Source organism: Vitis riparia, chromosome 10 (assembly GCF_004353265.1).
Source record: "Vitis riparia cultivar Riparia Gloire de Montpellier isolate 1030 chromosome 10, EGFV_Vit.rip_1.0, whole genome shotgun sequence".
NCBI lineage: Eukaryota > Viridiplantae > Streptophyta > Magnoliopsida > Vitales > Vitaceae > Vitis > Vitis riparia.
In genome coordinates this window covers 3290653-3314038 of record NC_048440.1, presented here as the reverse complement: position 1 = coordinate 3314038, position 23386 = coordinate 3290653, and positions in this window count along the sequence as shown.

The following is a 23386-nucleotide window of genomic DNA, read 5'->3' as shown; positions in this document are numbered from 1 at the left end:
TGGAGAAGTTGTTTTTAGAAATAATGTTTTGATTTTGATTGTGTAAAAAAAATTATAAATTCAATTTGTATAATATAAATTAAATTTAGGGTTTATTATATTTTACCCCCCAACTTATAGCGTGTTTTGCATATTGCCCCATCAAGTTCAAAATCAAGTAATGTACCCTTTATCTTTTATAATTGCATGCAATGTGCATTTTTTTAAAGACAATGTTATTTTTTTAGACGAAAAGACATGTGCTCTCCGTGTGACCAAGGGCAAAAATGTCTTTTCTGCTATAAACCCACAATATGCAACCCTCATCTCAACCATTACTCCCATCTGGAATCCCTAAATTATAGCCCATCTCTTCCCCCGTTCTTCCTTTCTTCGAAGCCCTAAAATGCCAATCCCAAAAGCTACTGCTAAAACCCCAGATAATTTCTCATTGTTTGTGGGGTGGAAATTTGCAAAATCCTGAAATAATTTCTCAAGCCCTAGAATCCCACATAGCTCATTGAAATGGTCGTTGAAGGTTGAAGTTGAAGATTTGTCCCTTGAGGCTGAAGATTTGTTAAGGTAAACGACAACTTGAAGATTAATGGATCCTCCAGTCCATTACTATTGTGGTAATGAGGCTCGTGTTATGACATCGTGGACAAATTTAAATCTGGGTAGAAGGTATATGGGATGCCAAAAATACAAGGTAGTATTGTGTTTGTTTGTCAAAATTTTCAAATTCATCCTTAGTATTTTTGTAGACGTATTCAATTTGTTGGTATAGAAATATGGAGGCTGTGGATTCTTCCTATGGTATGATGGTCCCATGTGTGATAGATCAAAGCAAATAATACCTGGATTGTTGAATGTTGTGAAGAAGAAGGAAGATGAAGCTATGGTGAATCGAAGAGGGGTTAAATGCATGTTTTGGATGATGATGATATCATGAACAATCAATTTGTTTTTTCTAGTCTTCTTGGTACAGAGAAACTGTGGTATTTTAGATGAAGGCTTCCCAAAGTTACTTGGAAATTAGAAGGCTCCCAACTTGGTTTTAATTTTGTGTTTTGTGTAAACTGTTTGAATGGTTGAAGGCTCCAGGTTTGAATTTTGTATTTTGTGTAACCATTTGAACAGATGAGGAGTTGTGCTGAGGGCCTTGATGGAAGGGTTAGAATTACTGTGTAATTTTGTAGTTAATGAGATGAACAAATTAAATTACAAATTTGATTTTGGGTTTTTTACACATTGATTTTTAAGTCACGATGTTCAAATGATTTATTTTGGCAATGCGCAATATGCATTCTTAGCAAATGCAACTCTCTATAATATGTAGCTCATCTCCAGGTTTAATATGCAGCTTTTTGATTTATTTCCTTGAGCTACATCAAATTTTTAAGTGTTCATATTGCTATTAGCTTCTGGAAGGGGCCTTGTTATTAACATCTCAAATGTTGCCCTCTTCAAGGCATAATTTAAAGAGATCGTAACTTGCAATTTTTGTGTAAAACTATAACACAGACATATATAATTCAGAGGCTAGCCTGCACTAGACAACCTGCACAAGTGACATACAAAAAAATAGCTTGCATAGACATACATAGAAATCACAATTAACAACTTACATTAAAGAGCAATCAATCCTACACAACACAAAAAAAAAAATGCCTTGCACTAAACTATAGATCATCCAATACCACACAACACAAAAAAACACCCTGCACTAAACAATATACCATCTAATCCCACATAGTAGAAAAAAATAGTTGGCACTAAACAAGGCTAAATATTAACAGCAAAAAAAGCCTGTGAAAATTACATAATCAGTATAATTTGTTCATCTTGTGTTACTTACAAAATCATGTAATGCATTTGCATCCTATGATGTATAACTATAGCCTATGTTACAAAGCAGAGCATACCATGATAATATAAAAAAAAGGAGAATTGGGCTTTACACCCATTTGGCTGTGATAATTAATAAAAAGTCCTTCAAACACCTATAATTGATTACAAGGATATGAGATAGGAATAGATAAAAATACCCTTTTAACTTACACCTATCATTTTTGTCTTTATACCACTACTCTTTATATGTCACTTCCATAAAATTCTTAATTATTTAATTTTTTTTATTGTTTTTTTAAACTCTTTTAAAAATAATTGAAAAATCAGTATTATTTTCTAAACAAAAATTATATTAATGATTCAAAAACTATTTTGGAAAATACTTTTGAAAAAAAATATTAATTTAAATGAATAAAAATTATCTTTTACATTTTAGAAGTGAATAATTTAATGATTAAAACACTATTTAAAATAAATATATTTAATATTTTTTTCTTTTATACTAAAAAAGTATTTTAATGTTTTTTTTTACTATTCTAAAATAAAAAAATTAATTTTTTTAATCTTCTTCCTTATTTATTTTAATAATTTTTGGAACATAGACTTTTGGTAATAAGTTATATGAAATGTTGCAAATTTGTTTATTAAGGAATTTTCTTAACAATTTGACTTAATTGAAAATTTATTGAAATAAAAAATAAAAAAAAAAGGAAAGAAAAGAGAAAGAGGATGGATGAAGAGTTTTTATTTTAAATATCCAATTAAAATGTTTTCCTATTTAGAAATTGATTATATTAATACATAGTACAATAGAGATTGAATTTTTCTCATATAAAAGGGTTGAATGGTATATTTACCCATTTTAAATGAAAACAGTAGTTAAAAATTGTATAGATTATGTTTGAGTTTGGTTTTAAAATATCTTTTTAGTTTTTACTTCTTTTATTTTTAAAAATAATTTTTATTTTCCATATTGTATTTTTTTTTAAAAAATATGTTTAATTAAAAAAAATTATTTTTAAAAATGAAAATTGAATACCTTGTTTAATACTATTTTTTTTGTATGAAAATAATAAAAAGAATTAAATTTTATTTATTGATTATTATTTTTTATTTTTTCTATTAGTTATTTTAATAATAAAATAAAAAATATAATATGTTCATAATTAAATGAATGAATCGGTCAATTGTATATTTTTTTCACAAAAATATAATATGTTCACAAAAAAAAATTGGATTTAAGTTTTCCACTTTTTTTTTTTTTAATCAAACTATTGAAATCATATTTAATTTGTATCATTGTACAAAGGTATTCATTAATTGTATAAGGCAAATGCAATAAATGTATAAGGGGTGTAAAAGATTACCATTTGTAAAATATTTTAATCTATTCTGAACCACTCATTTATCTTCCTTGTCACCTATGAATTGCATGTCCATATCATGCACTTTATTTAACTCTCATATAGAAATTCCAATACTTTCCCAAATAATGATGATTGAGGAAAAAAATTTAACCCTAATTCATCCACCATTTTCTCAGCCAAACCATTAGAAATATGGTTAACATACCTACGTGGACACATGACTTAAGAGGGATATGTTGCATCATTGTACAATGGTGTAACACTAATTGTACAAGAGAAATGTATTAAGTGTACATGGGTGTACAAGGTTACCATTTGTGAAAGATTTTAATCGATTTTGAATCACTTATTTATTTTTCTTATCACCCATGAATTGTATATGAAATTTGCACTACTATACAAGAGTGTTATACTCACTATACAAGACAAATGTACTAACTGTAGAAGATAAAAATATTAACTGTACAAGGGCTGTACAAGGCTACCTTCTATGCAAGATTTCAATCAATTCTGAACTTTTTTTTTTCTTGTCACCTAAGGATTAGACACTTTTCCCTCACACATTCCTCCACCTAAAAATTGTTACAATTTGAATTTTTAAATTTCATCATCCAAAATTTGTAATTGCATATTTGTTTGAGTAGTTTTAACATTTTTTTAGTACATTTACATCCCATATAAATGAAAATTAATCACAATATTAAGGTACTACATTTTTTGTGAAATCATGTATGAGGAAAAAAAAAGAAGAGAAAATTATGATACATTTGCTTGACTTGATGACATCGTGTTTTAATAATTTAAACCATGTCAAGTCCACATCTATTCCATATTTAAAAGGGTATTTTAATATTTTTCAAATTATTAAATTATAATATATTATTCAATTAAAAATTAATTATCACCATTAGTTAAAAGATGACCATGTCACAAAAGAATATATTAAGACAATATCTACGTGTTATCCATAAAATAGAGAAAATATTCAAATAATTGTCTATAACCTTAAAGATGTTTATATAAAAAATAACTTTTATATATATATATATATATATATATATATATATATATATATATATATATTAGATAAAAATGAATAATACTATTTTTTTAAGGTGTTTAAAAAAAATTTACATAAAAAATGTAGTAATAATCATTTTTAACCATTGTCCAATATTTTTTTAGAGAAAAATAATTGGTGGAAATAGTGACACTTCCTTAACTATGAATTAATTTACATGGTCCCACCAATGAATATGTGAGAGAAAGGTAAAGAGAATAAAGAGGGAGAGAAAGGGAAGAAAGAATGAGAGAGAAATGGGAAGGCCATTGTTTTTTTTCATTTTTGACAACCAAGGGCATTTCAGGAAATTTTGAAAAGTAATGTCCTCAAACTTAATTTTCACTCTTTCATTAAGTCTTGGGCCAATTTTCAAGCCCAGTTGGGTGTAAAACACAATTCTCCCTATAAAAAAGGGTGTTCCCATGGTGCCTAACAAGTATAAACTTGTAATAAAAAAGTATCCTTCCCCAAATATTGTCCTTCCGACCCAACCCAATAACTATATATATTAATATAAAATATGCCAAAAAACTATCATAGAAAATGAAAAAAAAACACTATCTTCCTAATACTCCATATCACTATGTAATGTCTGAGGCTGCAATTGATTGTTGGGTGTCTTTTTCTAGTTGTGTCTCATGTGAACGTTTCCTTGATTTACAAGTTCTTTTGTTATGACCTTCCTTGTCACATGCCCTACACTTCATCACCAAATAATTCCTCTTTAGCTTGGACACATTCTAACTTGGTCTATCAAGTTCTCTTCTCTTCAATGTCTTTGGTCTTTTGGGTTGTTTGTGATAGTGTGGATGATGCATTATAGTCAGTCCTTGTTTGGGCACATATTGATAGGTCCTAGTCAAAGGCAGAATATAATTCTCTTCAGGTGAGAATAAACCACAGAGTTTGGATCAAATCTTTGCTGCCTTCTTATTGAATTTGATAGAATTTAAATACATAAAGTTCAACCATTTCCTACAAATAAGGAAACAACTACTCAACATGTTGCAAATAAGTAGCTATAACTGCATGACCCACTCCTTCCACTCCTTTGCAAATATGTGAACATTGAGAACAACTTGGACTAAGTCTTTGATAGCACATCTTTGACAGCACATCCATCTTCCCATGCACAGTCTGTCATCCTTACACATACCTTGGATTTCTAATAGGCACACGTGTTGATCTTCTTAGCTTATCACCGTCCCCTTCTTTCAGTCGAACCTTGTCCTCAAGGTTTAAATTAATATACTTGTTGCGTAGCTCCTGGGTATTTTCCCACGTAACATCTTCTTTTGGAAGCTTTTTCCATTGGACAAGGATTTCTTCAACAAAACTTGACCCTTTCTTAACCCACCTAGTATTCAAAATAGCTTCAGGTTCCATAATAATCTCACCATCATCAGTTAGGGGTGGCAACTCAGTGCTGGTGGCCTTAGTCTCCCCTACCTTCCTTTTAAGCAGTGAAACATGAAAAACAGGGTGAATTCGGGAACCTTCAGGCAACTTGAGTTTGTAAGCTACCTTTCTAACCTTTTCTTCAATTTGGTATGGGCTATAAAAGCGACTGGCTAACTTTTGGTACGCCCTCCTATAGACAGTTTGTTAGCAATAAGGATGGAGTTTAAGGAAGACCAAATCCCCTACTTGGAATTCCATGTCCCTTCTTTTTGAATCTGCCACTTGTTTTATTCGATTAACTGCTGCATGTAAATTGATCTTGAGCTGCTGTAAAATGGCATTTCAAGATACCAATGTCTGGTCCACCTCATTCACAGAAGATGCTCCAACTTAATAGTTTGGAATACTTGGTGGTGGCTTCCCATAGAGAGCTTGCAAAGGGGTCATCCCAATAGAGGAGTGGTATGTAGTGTTGTACCAAAATTCAGCCCATGGAAGAAAAGAACTCCATTTTCGAGGTTGTTGAGAAACAAAACAACGAAGATATTGCTTGACGCACTTGTTAACTACCTCAGATTGACCGTCTGTTTGGGGATGATAGGTAGAGCTCATGTGCAGCTTAGTACCCGACATTTTGAAGAATTCACGCCAAAAGTGACTTATGAAAATGGGATCTCTATCACTAATAATTGATTTTGGCAAGCCATGAAGCTTGACAATCCCTTCCACAAATTTTTTAGCTACCATTTTTGCTGTGTAAGGATGCGACAAAGCTAAAAAATGAGCTGATTTACTCAGGCAGTCCACTACCACAAAAATAGTGCTTTTGGCCATTAGATGGTGGTAATCCCTCAATAAAATCCATGGTGATGTCGTCCCAAACTTGGCAAGGGATGGGCAATGGTTGAAGAAGACCAGCTGGAGATAAAGTTTCTGCTTTATTCTTTTGGAAAATAGTGCATGAGGTTACATATTGTTGAATCACCTTATGCATTGATGGCCAATAGAATTGTTGTGTCAATCGCTTGTATGTTCTCAATACCCCAGAATGTCCTCCATATGGTGAGTCATGGAATTCCTGCAATAACTGATTGACAAGTTGGGAATTAGGAGGAATTACTACATGGTTTTTGTAACATATCAAATCATTTTTCCACTTGTAGGGTGCTCTAGGATTTGCAGTGGCAAGCTTGCCAATTCGGACCATGTAGGGATGCTCGTTGGCTTCCTTCTTAATTGATTGCATTCCACAAAGATATTTGAGAGACAAAAAGAGTATTAAGGTTGGGGCCGCCTGTTACTCTTGACAAAGCATCAACAGTAGAATTCTCTCTTCCCGGTTTGTAAGTGATGTCATAGTCATACCCCAGCAATTTGGATACCCACTTTTGTTGTTCTGGCATCACTATGCGTTGCTCCATTAAATACTTGAGGCTGCGTTGGTCAGTTTGGATGTAGAATTTTCCCCAACAAGTAAGGCCGCCAAGTCCGAATAGCTTGAACAATGGCAAGCATTTCTTTGGCATAGGTAGACCATGATTGCTTAGTGATTCCCAAGGCTCGGCTCATGAATGCTATGGGTCTCCCTTGTTGAGTTAACACTGCTCCAACGCCAGCACCTGAAGCATCAGATTCAATGACAAATGGTTCATTAAAATTAGGCATAGCAAGGGTAGGAGTAGAAGTCATTGCTTGCTTCAAAGCCTTGAATGCATCCTCTGCTTCTTCCGTCTATCTAAATTGCCCCTTTTTTAAGAGGTTGGTGAGTGGCCGAGCTATAACTCCATAATTAAGGACGAACTTTCGGTAATAACCTGTAAGGCCTAAGAATCCTCGCAAGTCAGAAACATTAGTGGGTCTAGGCTAATTAAGCATAGCCTTAATTTTCCCTTGGTCCACCTCGACACCTTGTGGAGTTACAATGTGACCCAAATATTCAACTTCTTGCTGGCTGAAGGCACACTTGCCAAGCTTGATGAAAAATTTGTGATGCCTTAATATTTCAAAAGCCTTTTTAACATGTTCAATATGCATGATCCAATTGGGGCTATAAATTAGAATATCATAAAGAAAAAACTAACACAAATTCTCGAAGATATGGCTGAAATATTGAATCCATAGTAGCCTGAAAAGTTGAAGGAGCATTAGACAAGCCAAAGAGTATAACCACATATTCATAATGACCATTGTGTGTACTAAAGGCAGTTTTGTGAATGTATAATGGGTGTACCCGTACCTGGTGATAACCTGATCGAAGATCAAGTTTAGTAAAGAAGGTTGCCCCATATAGTTCATCAAGCATACCATCAACGATTGGAATAGGAAATCTATCCTTGATGGTTACAACATTAAGAACTCTATAGTCAGTACAAAAACACCAAGTTCCATCTTTCTTTTTTACTAACAGAACAAGTGAAGAGAATGGACTTGTGCTAGACCTTATTAACCCCAATTTTAACATGTCATAAACTTGCTTTTCTATTTCAGCTTTTTGAAAGTAGGCATACTTGTATGGCCGGACATTAATTGGTTTAGTCCCCTCTTTGAGATTGATGTGGTGATCTATCTCCCTTTTTGGTGGAAGCTGCTTTGGTTCCTGATAAATGTCCTCAAATTCTTGTAACAACTGTTGCATTTCTGGTTGAATTCCTTGAGGCACTTCTTCCATGGCTGCATGTAGACAGACGACGAATATGGAGTTTCCCTGCTTTATCTCTTTTGAAATTGTTTTGAATTTCGTAAGCTGAATTGGTTGGTTGTCAATTCCTTCTAGTTGATGACGCTGGTCCTTCCACGAAAACTCTATTGTCATTCTTTTCCAATCACAAACCACCGTGCCCAATTGTTCAAGCCAATGAACTCCTAACACCATATCTAACCCAATCAGCGGTAATGAATAAAGAGTTAAGGTAAATGGAATACCTTGCAATAGGACTGAAACATTTTCAAATCTCCCTTGGCACTTTAGAGGATCACCATTAGCCACTTTCACATTAAAGGGTTTAGTTGGCACCACCGGTAATTGCAATAGTTCAGCTATCCTCTCATTGATAAAATTGTGGGTTGACCCTCTATCAATAAGAACAATCAGTTCATGGGGTCCCACTTTAGTCAAGACTCGCATTGTTCTAGTTGTTGACCACCCAGTGAGAGCATGGAGTGAAATTTCAGGTTCTCCTTGAAGGTGGTTGTGAGCTCCCGCTTCATCATTTTCCTCTTCGTCATAGTTTCCTTCAAGCAAGAATAGTTGCGGTCCTTTGCATTTGTGCCCTGGTGCAAATTTCTCATCGCAATTAAAACAAAGGCCTTGAGCACACCTCCTCTGCATCTCAGCCCAAGTGAATCGTTTCATTGGTGAAAGGGTCTTCATTTTCGTTGGAGACGAGCCAATAGTGGTCCTGCTGAATGGACGTGTAACCGTCTCATGACGGTTCAACTACTTATCTCACATCCTAGCTAGACTGATGGCTTCCTTCAAGGATTTTGGCTTAAACATCCGAATCCCATCTACTATTTCAGCTTTAAGACCTCCCATAAATGTGCTAACCAATGCCTTTTAAGTCCACCCCTGAACTCTATTCCCCAATCTCTCAAATTCTCTTTGGTACTCATGCAAGGATCCCGTTTGTCTTATTTTTTATAAAGACTCGTCAAAGTCTTCGCAATCTGTTGGACCAAAGCGAGACCATAATTCCTCTACAAAAATGTCCCACGTCACCTCCTTCCTTTCCTCATGATAAGCCCTACACAACCACTGCCACCATTGATTTTCCTTTCCTTCCAAATGAAAGGAAGCCAAAGACACCTTTTGTGTTTCCAAAGTGCCCTGGTATTCAAAGAATTGGTCGACACGCGAAAACCATTTTGTTGGGTCATCACTAGAATACTTGGGAAATTCAAGCTTGGCCAGCTTAGAGGAAAACATTGGTCGTCTCCCTTCTGTGTTTTCATGAGAACGACCATAAGAAGATTGTCCGCTGCGTTCATTGACGTTGCTAGAGGTTGGGTCTTGCCTTGTACTCAAAACTTCATAGATCTTACTGATAGCATTCTCTAGTTGATGTAGTTTGTCATTAACACCCAGCTCCATTATGCTCAAATTAGCTTGAAGCCTCCTAAGACCCATTTCTAAATTCTCGATTCTTTCTTTGTTGGTGGCCATGATGTATGGCTCTGATACCAATGATAGGTCCCAGTCAAAGCCAAAATATAATTCTCTTCGGGTGAGAATAAACCACAGAGTTTAGATCAAATCTTTGCTGTCTTCTTATTGAATTTGATAGAATTTAAATACATAAAGTTCAACCACTTCCTACAAATAAGGAAACAACTACTCAACATGTTGTAAATAAGTAGCTATAACTGCATGACCCACTCCTTCCACTCCTTTGAAAATATGTGAACATTGAGAACAACTTGGACTAAGTCTTTGATAGCACATCCATCTTCCCATGCACAGTTTATTCTCCTTACACGTACCCTGGATTTCTATTAGGCACACGTGTTGATCTTCTTAGCTTATCACATATCAACTTCATCCATTGGATTGAGAAAGTGTTCATAAGCCCTCTTATATATTGTCATATGATAGCAGGGATGCACAAAGTTTTCTACTTCCAAATTCCTATCAAATATGGCTGCCATTGCATTTGCACAAGGGATACCGATTAAGTCCCATCTCTTGCATTTGCAAGATCAACAACACATTTAGCACTATGCATGCAATTGATTTCAAACTGCAATCCACTAGCACAAGTAGGTATGCAAGCAGTTGCCTTAACCTTATCTTCTCCAAAATCTTGTGGATATTAGGACATAGCAATGTATCCCACTTAGTCATGTAGATCCTCCTTGCATTCATCATTCTCATCAAATATACCCTTATGTCCTCCAACATACTTAATATTGGCTTATGTCTTGCTTCAACAAGAGCTGCATTAAATGACTCACACAAATTATTCAATAAGATATCACACTTAAATGATGTGTCGAAATGGGATCTTGACTAGTGAACTACAGGCTTGGAGGCTAGCCAATTATAAGCATTTCTATCTTCTTCTTTCATCCACTTCATGTGTCTACTAAAACTAGGGACATTTGAAGTAGAGGTTGCTTTACAAACTCTATCTTTCAATGCTAGTCCATTGAACTTTTGCTTGAAATTGTTGTACACGTGTCTCAAACAATGTCTATGCTTTGAGTTGGGCAACAATTCCTCAATAGTAGGCACCAACCCCTGAACACAAAAAATACATCACTGTCAAAAAAGAAAAATAAATGGAAAATAAATGAAAAACACAAAAAAATTAACCTTAAAACTTAAAACATGTTGTCATGCATACAAAAATTAATAATGTACCATGCATACATTTGAAGACCTAATAGAAAACCAATAGATAGGAGAAAAAAAATACATTTAAAACAATCATATTAAACCATCAAATATAATTGGGCCTAAATAGAAAATATTTGCTTATATTTAAGCTATTAGAAAAAATGGCTCTATTTATCTTGTTGGACTATAATGCATCCTTGAAGAACAATGGAAATAGATGACACCCTTCCTCCATGTGGGTGGCATAAGCAGCAGTAGCTGTAGATAAGTCCCTTAGACACCCAAATATGGGTGACATAGGTATTGATAGTTGCAAAGCGTGGCCCTATATTGATGCATGGATGACACAGGCAGCAATAGCTATTGACAAATAATAAATTTAGGTGACTTCAACCTAAGACCTCAATTTAATCTGAGTATGATACAATCATATGCAACCATCAAATATAGCTAGGGCTAAATAGAAAACACAAGTTCATAATTTTATACCTTTTGTTTATCAGTAATGAAAACCCAAGCCTCTAAATAATTGATGGAGAGGTCTTCAATTAATCATAGTAGAAACTAAGACCAACTATCTTTTGACTCCACCTTCACAACAACATAACATATTGGAAAGATCTAATTATTTGGGTCAATGCTAATAGTTGTCAATAGTTGCCCAAGGTGTGGCCCTTTAAGATGGCACCCATCAAGACCAACCACTACCCTACACCCAGATAAAAACCTCTTCTTGCATGCATCAAAGCATATATATCCTTTCAAACATGAGTTTATCATGAACCATTTTTGTTTTCATAATCATTGTTGAAAGCTTAACATATTGTTTAATATAAGTTCCATGTATTTGTTTTAGTGCCTTCTTCTTTGTTCTATAAGCTTGACTAGGAGATACCTCACATGCAAGTTAACTTCTCATTGTGTTCATGAATACTCCAATAAATAACTTGGGGTCATTTAAAAAATGGTCAACATATTTCTTCCACAAGTACCTTGAGGTCAGATTATTATTTTTCGATACCCTGCCACAAGTATGCTCTACATGATAAGTCCTCACTTGAAAGGTCTTCTCATTCCTCACTTGAACTGCATAAACAACCCAAGGACATCCAACTGAGCACACTACCCTTACTTTGTCCTTCTCATTCTTAATGAACATATTTCTTCCATTTTTGATGGCATATTTCCTCGCTACATCTCTAAAATCAATTGCACATGTGAAAAGTAGGCTTACACTAAGTTGAGGATTGGACATGTCTGTATCAACTACAAATTGAGGGTACTGAGGCTTATCTCTATTACAAAAAACTTCATCTAACTTTTCAAAAATGGATGAGGAATCTCTTCTCTTATTAAACCAAGTATAAGGTAATCCAAATGACTTTAACTCAAGTAATTCGTAATCATCAATAAAATCAACAAAATTTTGCATTCTAGAAGAGTTGCCATTAGTTCCCCTAATTTTATCATGAGGGTGCAAAAATTCATTAAAATCTTCAACAATAGCCCAAAGCCCAATAATAGAATTTTTAATGTTAAGTAAATTATACTAAATTTATTTTTATTTGAAGTGTTGAGGATATCCATACGAGAAAGTAATAAAGCAATTAATGTTGAGGTTAGAAAAATAAACCATGCATTAAAACATCCTATTATTTTTCAAAATAATATCCAAAGAGAAAACATTAAAATTCCAACATAGCTATAATCCTTTAGAATATCCAATAGGATTAATAAAGTCATAAAAATCATAACTAAGCTTAGGCAAAATATTCAAAGTTCTATTTCTATTAACCCTAGTTTTAGATAAAAACAAAATATCAAGAGCTATATTTTTTTTATAGCTTCCTAATTTGAGAAACAAAATCAAGACGACCAACCCCCCTAACATTCCAGGCCAAAACCTCCATGGAGTAGGATTATAAGTAAGAAAGATTAAACCAAGCAGCAACTAATCATGCTAGATGTGAAAGACTAGGAATGGAGATCCATTTGGGGATACAAAGGCTCGAGTTCATGGGGCTCCTTGCCCATCTTCTTCCTTTTTCTAGCTCCTTAGCTTTTTTATTTGCTCCATATCTTTTTTGGAAGAGTTTAAGCTATCAACTCTTCCTCTTTTCCCTAAAATATGCCCACTATCATCAGTTTCCATCTTAGTTGCAAAGTTATTTAGATACCCTAGGTAGCCTTTTTCCCTTCTTTGCAGCCTTTTTACCCTCTCCACCATGCAGATCCATTTTCATTGGTGGATTACAAGGAAGAGATTTTAACATGGGAGAAGTATTGGAAAGAAGGACTACATCAACAATAGTTGGACTAACCTTGTTGACCATTTTCTCACTTTCTTTATCTTGTTGAAGAGTCTCTTGATTCGGATTATTACCTTTCTTGACACCATCCTCAGGGCTATCACTAGGAAGGATGGTCTCCAGAATTTCAATAGCATAAGCAAAAGTGGCATCCAAGTTGTTCCATTTCTTGCCCTTAGTTGAGCCTCCTTGGCCAGAGCTTTGTCCCATATTAGAGTGACCCTTACCAAGGTTTAAACCAACCTTTGAACCCAAAGGCTTAGCCTTCCTCTTTAATTAGACTTCAATCCAAGTTTCTGACTCCCTCAAGGGGGTTTTTTTTCTTAGAAATACATCTTTAAAATTTGTATTCTTTTTTCAATTTTGATGTCAATCCTATTTCTCTAATTTAAGACATTCATCGAACTTGTGATCAGCAAGACCACACCCAAAACAACTCTCCAGGACCCCCTCATAGTCAATTCTAGCAGATTTAATCTTGCTCCTCCTATAGTACTTAAACTCGTATTTGAGCGGCTAACTTAGATCCACCTCTAGACACATCCTAAGAAACAAGACCTTGACAATCTCTTCATTTCTTTGATTAATTCTTAAAACCATCCTAGTTTGAGACATGATTTTTTTAATTGTATTTAACCCTCTTAGTTCAATAGGAAGACCAATCACCCGAGCCCAAAGAGTGGCAGGCTTAAGGGTCTCACTAAAAGGGTCAAACTCTTCTCTCCATCTTTGAAGAACAACAACTTATTTTTGGATGAAAATGGTCTATCTTCCCACAACTTAGAGTAGTCCTCCGAAGTAGAAAACTTAATAAGGAAGAAGTCATTACCCAAATCCATAAAACAAGACTCACCTAAAGTTTTCCACCCAACTTTTATTTTGGAAGAAATGGATTTTAAATGAATCGACTCTCCCAAGACTTTACTAATGAGGTAGAGCTTGGAGAAACTCTCATAGCAGACCAAGTCTTTTTCATCCACAGAGGGGAATCCTCCAAGCAATAATTTAAAGTAGACTTAGAATCTAGAACACAAGAAACAAAAATGGCTCCAGACTCGTGGGTAAGTGCAACTTTGAAATCCATTTGATGGAGAGAGAAACCGGTGAAGAGAGTGAAAGCAAACCAGGAAGGGTGCCAAAGATTGGATTTGGTAAAAACTAGAAGGAAAAACTTGTCTTTTATAAACACCAAAAAGTAATTTAACCAACAATGAAGGATTGGGTAGCTTTTAGTGGTCTTAATCCACTGCTTCTCTTGATACGCAAGGAAAGAGGTCGCACGGTTAAAATCCAAAGTTGTAGAAGCATTAAAATCAAGAGAGGAAATCACATTATATGTCAAAAGCAATCTAATCCAACACAAAACCCACTCTATCAAGTCACCATTACCCAATTGAATCACAAGTAGATCAAAACCCCGACGCACAAAGAAAATAAAAGTTTTATTAAGCTTATAAATATCAGGCCTATCCAACTGTTTTCTTGGCTTAAAAAAAAAAAAGGCTACAACCCAAATAAAAAAAAATAGAACCTACCCAAATGAAGGCCCACAAGCAAACAGACACAATCCAATCCAAAATTCTTAGCCCAATACCCATGTCGTCCTTGTCTCCCACCCTCAACCATCTGCACCCAGGATATGAATTCATAGTACCGAGCAAACACTTGAATTTTATTTACACAAGAATTAAAGAAGGAACTTACCTGGAGCATGAGCAAGCCATTCCAATCTCAAATTTGGGTCTTTCAAATAACCAAAATCCCACCCATCCAGGTGGTTGAGAGTTGAATAGCACTTCGGGTTTCTTTTCTCTTTTCACTCCATTTCCTCCAACGAATCAAAACCAACAACCAGAGCCAAACCAGAGCCAAACCTGTACACACAAAACAAAGAATAAGAGATTAATCCCTCAAATTTTAGATTTCGATGGTCTCATAATCACTTGAGCACCTAAACCCTAAGTATGAAGCTAGTGAGTTCAAAAACACCAATCCAAAAACAAAATAGAGAGTAATCCTTAAAGATGAAAAGAAAAAGAAAAAAAAACCAATTTCATTAGAGACCCCATTTTCAATAGAATCAACCCTAGCTAAAGTGAACCATAGTGAAGGTTTTGTGAATCCCATTTCCTCTGAAGCTACCAAAATACCCAAACAAATCCTTGAAGAATCATGAACAACGCTCTCATCATTTTGATCGAAGTCATCCTCGAAGTCGAGATTGCCATCTTTCTTCCTCATTTTGTTATCCTCAAACCCTAACAACCATTTTCTCTCTTTATGTTTTTAGAGAGAGAAGCTCTCTGAATTAATCTTTGTAATTTTCTCATTTGAGTAATAAAAAAATTATTTCAAACTATATGGACGAATATCATTGTAAGTTATTTCTTTTTTCATTTTTATTCTCATTATTACTTAACATTGAAATGAAAACAAATAATTTCAATCTTACATTACTATGCATTCAAACATAATAATTAAAATCACTAAATTCATGCATATTTAAGAAGACATAAAAATGAAGTGCGAAACATGATGAAAGTGTTTCAAATAAACACATTGTGAGACATACTCTATGTGCAAGGATCTTATTATAATTTTACTTAGATTCCATAGAAAAGAATGAGTAGGTGTTATTTTAGTTTTCTCTCTATATTAGTGTGATATGATATGCTATGATTTGATTTAATCTAATTTTTTCATATGAAAATTTACTATTTTTAATATATATATATATATAAAAAGATGTATTTTTTTAATGGTATTTTCGGCTAACTTGAGGTGACTTTTTACCTTTTCAGTTTTTACTATAACTAAGACAAATTTATTATTAATAATTTGAAATAATTTTTTTTATTATTAAAAAAATGAGTTTATAATATTGTTCTTGAGGGTTATCTTTGATTCTATATATTTGGTTTTCAAAAAGTTGAGGAAAATTAAAAAAAAAAATGAGAAAAGATTTCGCTCCTTATTTCTTTGAAAATATATCAAGATTTTTTAATAATTTTTTTTAATAAAAGATTGAACAAGAGAATTTTTAATTTTAATTTATTTTTCACTAAAACATCTATGTTCAAGCTAACTTCATTTCTAATATAGAAATTACCATTAAAAATAGCTTCCTTAGTCTTAGAATTCTCCATTCTTACTTCTATTTCAAATAATTAAATTTCTTTTTTAAGTGTTGGTTTTCAACCCGCTATAAATGCCCAAAGCCATAACTTATAATCAAGATTTTCATGAGTAAAAGCAAATATTACTTCATCTCAAATATTTGTGAATATTTTCATTTAAAGTGAGAAAATAAAGGGTTAATCTAAAATGATAAAAACACCCAAGAGGAGGGGAGGGGAGGGGAGGGGAGGGGAGGGGAGGGGGGTGGGGGTGAATTGGAGTTTTAAAAAAAATCTTTTTAAACACAAGAAACACAAATATAAAGAGACGAGGATATAGAAAGCAAACTCAGATTTATAGTGGTTCGACACTTTCTTGCCTACATCCACTCTCGTCAAGCTTCTAACCAAGTGAGGGTTCCACTTATACTTGAAGTTTCAACCAAGTTTCTAATCGCTTTTTACTCTTGGATTCCGACTCCAATAGGCTCTTACACAATCTCTTTAAGTCTTTACTCTCTTAAAGGCTTTAACACTCAATTAACAAATATGAATATCTCGACCTAGCTCAACAATGACTCAAATACAACTCAAAGGCTAGGATGAATCACAAGGGTGCACTAATGAATATACAAATGAAGATTTTATTGCACCAAGGAAAAAATGAGAGTTTTTATGGTAAAAACAAGTAGGTAACAAATAAATGCAGATGTTCTCTTACTCATAAATGAAGTGGAGCTCTCACTTTATAGGTTTCTAACCTCGTGAGCCAAAAAACCAAAAAACAGCCTCCACCGGTTGAGTTGGGGATCAACCAGTTCACTAGTCGTTTGAGCATTTAATGCTTCACGGGTGACCGTTACCCTAGACCGGACCTTGATCAGGAAGACAAGTCCCTCAACCGAGAAAGAAAGGCTAATGGAAGAGAGAGAGAGTGTTTTTTTTTTTTTGCATCTCTCGATCGGAACTCGATCAGGAAGGAGTAACCGGTCAACCAGTACCCTAGCCGGTTGAGCCGGTTTGGACATTGCCTCGACTAGTTCACCATTTTTGGCCCAAAAACCTTTTTTTTTTTTATGTTTTTTTTTGCTTCTAGAACTTAGGCAAGGTCTTTAGGTAAAATAATAGGCCAATTTTGAAACGTTTTGCCTAAGATTCATTTGATAAATCTCGGATTTTGATGGAAATGTAATTTTAAAGCATAAACCGAGTTTTTCAAAGATGCATGAAATGATATGTAAATCCTAAGTGCACCCATGCATTCATCTTACATATGTTTCCTATTATTAAAGGTATTTCAAAAGTCTTGATTTTGCATCCATTAGGTCCTTTGATGGATTTTCAAACTAACACTTGGAATTTTTTATAATTCAAGCCAATTAGTAACTTAACCATGGTTTATTATCATCAAAACATGATTAGGAGAACCCTTTGGCTAACAATCCCCTCATTTTTTATGATGAAAAACCTTGGTTATCTAGGAGAAGAAGAATCTCCCACTCAAACCAATCATGGATCAATAATCAAAATTTAAGAACTTAAAAACAAGATGATCAAGGCATATTAGATAGAAATTGCAACAAGAAACAATGTAAGTCATCAAATATATAAGCATATCATATACCATAAGTCAACTATATCAATGTTCAATATGTATGATCTAAACAAAAAAATATGCATGTGTGAGTCTCCTTTATCTAGTCTCTTAGATCCTAAAATATCTCCCCATTTGGCAACATCAAAAAGGGAGAAAAAGAATTTCTAATGAATCAAGGCTGAGGAGGTGGAAATGGAAACACAGAACGCAGATAAGCCATCATCTCCTCATGCTGATGCTCCAAGTGATCCTCAATACGCTCAATACTCTGCTGGAGATACTCAAACTGTGAAGTGAAGCTAGCCTGATACTGATCCATACGATTCTCCATTGAGTAGAAATGTGTATCACTAACCACAAGAAGCTTCTCCATGCGAGTGCCAAGAGAGTTGATCTGAGCTGATAAATCCAACCATGGAGCACGGTCAGGAGCGAGAGGTACTTGAGGAGGTGGTATCTCAGTATGAGTAGGCTAAGTGAATGCAGGTCCAGAGTAGGAAGGCTCAGTGTATGATGGCTGAGTAGATGGACCCTTCGTAAAAGTCGGCTCAATCATCATTGACTTAGAAAAGGTAGCCTCAAACTGAATACCCTCTATTTGGAGTGGCGGAATGTCAAGCACGGGCCCTCTCTGTTGATAGCCACTCTGAGGGTCTACTCCACCCTCCATCTCTCGAATCTCTGCCTCTTCCTCAACTCCAGGATGTTTCTATCCCTATCCCCAGGCTTGTGCTGGTGCTTTCTCTGCTTTTCTCACCCAAGAACCATTTGAGGCCTTCTCAATTTTCATCATTCCCATGGATTGATCATCATAAGTATCATATGTGCTAGAGGCCTCAAAATCTGTCTCTCTACTCAGGTTGACACCAACATCCTTGAATACTCTGGTAAGGAAGCGACCAGAGGGGAGTACACGAGTCATGCTCTCGCAACATGTAATCATGTGCATCATCATCAAATATCCTAAATGGATCCATCTCCCAGTCAAAATGGAGTCTATAAGGAATGCCTCATAATAAGAGACCTCATCTTGATGTCCACCCCGTGGTAAAAAGATAGAGCACAACATATGGTGTAGTACTCTATTGATGATCATCAAGTTGTGTGCTAAGGGTTCGCCCATCCTGTGGGCGTCTTAAAGTTCAAAAATCCTCTGAATAGCCTCTCTAGGTTCAAATCCCAACACAATGGGCCACATCTTGGACTCGTATACTTTGAGTCCAACCGGAGCAATATCAAAGATGCGACATATGCTCTCTAGGTCCAGATGAATCTCAACTTCTCTAACAGTAGAAATGATCGAGCCACCCATGTCGTATGTCGCCCTCGAGTAAAAAACTCGCACCAAAGTCAGAAAAACCGGCTTAGAAACAATAACCACAGACAACCAACCCATCCTAGTGAATAAACCTTTGAATCCGAAGTGTTGAAGTTGGGAAAAATTAATATTTCTCCTATGACCTACTCGTATTTGAGCAAAGTGTTGTTTATACCGTTGGTAGTCCTCCACAGAAATGAACAAGGCAGTGTCAAACCGCGCCTTTCGGCGTGCCTCTAGTTGAGATAGCTTAGCTGGGCCCATGCCCTATGCCCTAGAGGTTGTGGGCTCTCGCCTAGAGTCTAGAAAATAGGGACTGAGCAAAATGAAAAGAGAGAGCTGGTAGAGGCTCACACTTGAAACCCTGATCTGAAATTGAGAGGAAATAGTGTTGAAGCTGATTGTGATGCACCTAAGGAAGAGACCACCCAAAACTGAAACCCTAGCCTTCAAAGTCTTCAAAACTCTCCTAAAATCAGGTTAATCGGTCCAAAACGCACTAAAATCGGTCTTTAGAAGCCAAAACCAAAAAAACCCTAAAGAAACGAAGGAGAAAGGTGCAGAAAAAAGAACGCGAGAGTCTCTTAATATTCCCAAACCTTGATGAACCGATCGACCGCTTGGTCAACGAGGTCAACGATTTTGACTTTTCAATTTTGCACACTTTTTCATCTTGTGATCCTCCTCCTGCCCTTTTCAGTTGAAATCCCCAATTTTTTTACGCACAATGCCAAGGGAATTTTTTATTTTTGGTCGAAATTTGACCATTATCTAAGTATATGTCTATATGATGCATATGATATGGAATTTATGCAATTAGAAGGTATATTCATCAAGAATTCATTAAGAAAACATTTGATCATAAAGAGATTACCCCTAATTGTCTTCTAATATCAAAAAATTGTTCTTCACTTAGAGGTTTTGTAAAGATATTGGCAAGTTGATCTTTAGTGCTTATAAATTCAAGTGTTATGTCACCCTTTTGTGCATGATCTTTAAGAAAGTGATGTCCAATCTTTATATGCTTAGTCCTAGAGTGTTGCACGAGATTTTTTGATATACTTATGGCATTGGTATTATCACATTTAATGGGAACATGCTCAAAAGATAAATCAAAATCACTAAGGTGGTGTTTGTTTTTTGGCTGAATAGAAAAAACCAAAATATTTGGCTTTTTCTATTAAGGTAAAAGTAACTTGTTGACATCATCCAACATAGCTAACATGAATTTGTTATCAATAGGTTTAATTTAGTTATGTTGGATGATGTCAACATGTTACTTTTGGTTGAATAGAAAAAGCCAAATATTGTGGCTTTTTCTATTCAGCAAAAAAAAATCACCATCTAAGTGTTTGTTTCATCCTAAGGATTTGTGCACAACAAAAATTAGGTGTTATGTATTTAGCTTTCACTATTGATAAAGCTACCGAATTTTGCTTCTTACTATGCCATGAAACAAGTAAGTGTCCTAAGAAATGACAAGTGCCACTAGTGTTTTTTCTTTCAATCTTACAACCGGCAAAATCAACATCTAAAAAACCAATTAATTCAAAGTTATTACTCTTAAGATATCATAAGCCTATGTCCATTGTCCCTTTCAAATATTTGAGGATTCTTTTTATGACACTTAAGTGAGATTCTTTAGGACAAGATTGAAATCTAGCACACAAGCATACACTATACATAATGTCGGGTCTACTAGTGGTCAAGTATAACAAAGAACCTATCATGCCTCTATACATAGTAGAGTCAATGGATTTACCTTGCTCATCCTTATCAAGCTTGATGGATGAGCTCATTGGAGTCTTCATTGTTTTGACTTCCTCCATATTGAACCTTTTGAAGAGATCTCTTATATTTGCTTGATTGATAAAGGTTCCTTCCTTTAGTTGCTTGATTTGAAGTCTCAGAAAGAAGTTGAGTTCTCCCATCATGCTCATTTCAAACTCACTATGCATGTACTTAGCAAATTCTTTACAAAGAGAGATATTAGTAGCACTAAAAATGATATCATCAACATATATTTGAACTAAGAGCATATAATTTTCTTTGGTTTTTATGAAAAGAGTTGTGTCAATTTTTCCCATTTTAAAATCATTTTCCAAAAGAAATTTACTCAATCTTTCATACCATGCTCCAGGTGCTTGTTTCAAACCATAAAATGTTTTTTTAAGTTTAAAAACATGGTTAGGAGAGTTGAAACTTTGAAAGTCGGATGGTTGTTCAACAAATACTTCTTCATTTATAAAACCATTTAAAAAAGTAATTTTCACATCCATTTGATATAAAACAAAGTCTTTAAAACATGCAAAGGCAAGTAGCATCCTAATGGTTTCCAACGTAGCTATGGGGGCAAAGGTTTCTTCATAATCTATCCCTTCCCTTGATTAAAACCTTGGGCAACTAACCTTGCTTTGTTTCTAACAATTATCCAATTTTCATCTGTTTTATTTCTAAAGACCCATCTAGTTCCAATAACACTTTGATTTGAAGGTCTTGGTACTAATTCTCATACTTCACTTCTTTCAAATTGATTTAACTCTTGTTGCATAGCAATCATCTAATTTTTATTATCTAAAGCATTGTTTATATTTTTAGGCTCCACTTGAGAGATAAAAGCTAGATTATTGCAAATATTTCTAAGAGGGGATCTAGTCCTTACCCCACTACATGGATTACCTATGATTTGATCTTGTGGGCGATTGATTGATGAAAAACTTCCATTCTTGGCTTGATTCACCTTGCACTTGTTGAGGAGGGGTAGTACCAATGCTGATTTTTCTTTCTTGGGATCCTCTCCATTTTCTTCTTGTTGTCTTCTATTTTCAATTTGCAATCTTCCCATATAGGTTTCCAAACCTAAACCATCATCAACACTTTCTATTTCTTGGAGAGAATTGTTAGATATATATAAAAAATAACATGGATGAACTCCTCTACATCCATGATTCTTTTGTTGAAAGCTCTAAAGGATTTACTTGAAGATGAGTAACCAAGAAAAATTCCAACATCCTATTTTGCATCAAATTTTCTAAGGTTGTATTTGGTGTTTAATATAAAACATTTGCATCCAAAGACTTTGAAATAACTAATGTTAGGTTTCTTGATTTTCCAAAGCTCATAGGGAGTTTTCTTAATATGGGCCTCAGTAATACTCTATTTAAAACATAACAAGATGTGTTAACTTTTTTTACCCAAAAATATTTTGGTAAATTATTTTCATTTAGCATGGTTCTTGCCATCTCTTGAAGGGTTCTATTTTTCCTTTCAACTACCCCATTTTGTTGAGGAGTTCTAGGAGCCGAAAAATTGTGGTCAATTTCATGCTCATTGCAATAAAATTGATATTTTCAAATTCTCTCCCATGATCACTTCTTATACAAGTAATTGTAAAACCTTTTTTCATTTTGAACCTTATTGCAAAACTTTAAAAACTCATAAAAGGCTTCATTCTTTTGTCTTAAAAACAAGACCCATGTGTATCAGGAGAAGTCGTCCACAATAACATACATATAAGACTTTCCTTTAAGACTTGGTGTCCTAAAGGGACCAAATAAATCCATATGCAATAACTCAAGTGGCCTATATGTGGAAATGAAGTTTTTGTTTTTAAAAGATTTTTTTGTTTGCTTTTCCACTTGACAAGCTTCACAAATTTTATCTTTTTGAAAATTTATTTTGAGAAGGTCTCTAACAAGTTCATCTTTGTTGAGTTAGGAAATGAGGTCCATATTAGCATATCCCAACCTCCTATGCCACAACCAACTTTGATCATGCATGCTTGAAAAGCATCTATCATGGTCATCATACTTTGAAATATTTATAACATAAACATTATCACATCTATGACCAATGAAGATGGTTTTATCATTTTGAATATCCTTGATAATGCAATGAGATGCTTCAACAATCACTTTAAAACCTATGTCACAAAGTTGACTAATGCTTAAAAGGTTATGTTTTAAACCATCTACTAATAAAACACTTTCAATGAGAGAGTATGTGTCATTACCAATGTTGCCTTGACCAATGATCCTTCTTTTTTCATTG